Source organism: Arachis ipaensis, chromosome B03, assembly GCF_000816755.2.
Source record: "Arachis ipaensis cultivar K30076 chromosome B03, Araip1.1, whole genome shotgun sequence".
In the NCBI taxonomy this organism is placed as follows: Eukaryota; Viridiplantae; Streptophyta; class Magnoliopsida; order Fabales; family Fabaceae; genus Arachis; species Arachis ipaensis.
The window spans coordinates 359,144-360,351 of record NC_029787.2 but is presented as its reverse complement, the minus strand read 5'-3'; the positions used below and the strand labels follow the sequence as shown (position 1 = coordinate 360,351).

General features: G+C 27.2%; 1 long non-coding RNA gene across 1 annotated transcript in view; it reads left to right on the top strand.

Moving 5' to 3' along the window:
• The window catches only part of LOC110269864, a 1,429-nt gene continuing 776 nt past the window's right edge, over positions 556–1,208 (top strand). The window contains exon 1 of the long non-coding RNA XR_002358620.1: positions 556–835. This is a non-coding gene — a long non-coding RNA (uncharacterized LOC110269864). The remainder of the gene's footprint in view (positions 836–1,208) is intronic.

Genomic DNA, 1,208 nt, shown 5'->3' with positions numbered 1-1,208 from the left:
TGGTGTATAATTTTTTTATTTTTTATATTAATAGTTTAAATTTAAAATTTAAAATTTTTAATTTATCAAAGGTGTAACGAATTATAACAAGTTAATTTTTAAGAAGCATTTTATTATTTAATTTGTTCAGAATATATTAGCATTCGTCGTATATATTGAGAATAATCTTTACACATAAATTCTAAAGTTGATTTGGACACTAATAGAACTCATAAAGGAGTTTTATGATTTAATAAGAGTGTAATTAATTAGATAATTATGTTTATAAAGTTTTAAATAAAGAGTGGTTCAATAATTTTTCCTTTCTTTTAAAGGTCCATTTGAAATGTTTGACGTACAATATAAATAAATTGAATTCTGAAGTCTATAATAAGGAATGGAAAATAAATATCATTCTCTTCCTATAAATTAATTAATTATTTCAAAACCTAAATCCAAAACACATAATCAATCATCAAATCAAAATCAACTTCAGTGACCCTAAATAATTATTAGATTATTTGAATTACAATCCATTAGTTCAATTTTCTTTTTGGTCATCTTGTAAGCAACATAACCATAATATAAATCTTTGACTATAATTATAGGGCTTTACCCAAAAGGGAGCCCTTCCAGAAATTCTCGAGGACCTGGGCCAAACCCAGGCCCAAGAGGGGGTTTGGAAATAGTTTTCAACCAGCAATAGACGCGCCTCGGTTAGAACCTCACTAGCTGCGTCATTGCCCCAAGCGCAAAGATGCTTTCTCTTCTCTCTTTTCTAACCTTTTATAGAAACCCTTGAGCCAAGTCCCATTACATTTCCGGCGATGTGGGACTCACTCACTTTGCATAAGGAGTGAGTTTAATAGACTATTTTAGAGTTATTTTTATAAAATTGTGAAAGAGATCAAAATTCAAATCAAACTATTTCAATTTACTAATTCATTAAAATAAAATGTAATTCATTTTTTTTTAAATTATGGAATAAAGGATTTCCTAAATTTCAATTTACATGTCACTGTAAAACTTATGTGATTGTTTCCTTTAACTTTTAAGAGTTAACATAAAATGCTACTAGTCCTAATTTGTGTTTTCAAAGAGAGATGTGAAAAAAAAAATAGAAAAACAATTTTGTGTGGTGGACAAAAAACAATATTTTAATATTTGAAAAAAAAAACATTATCACTTTATCAAATTCCTTCAAATCTCTAAATCTCTCAGACTCTCAG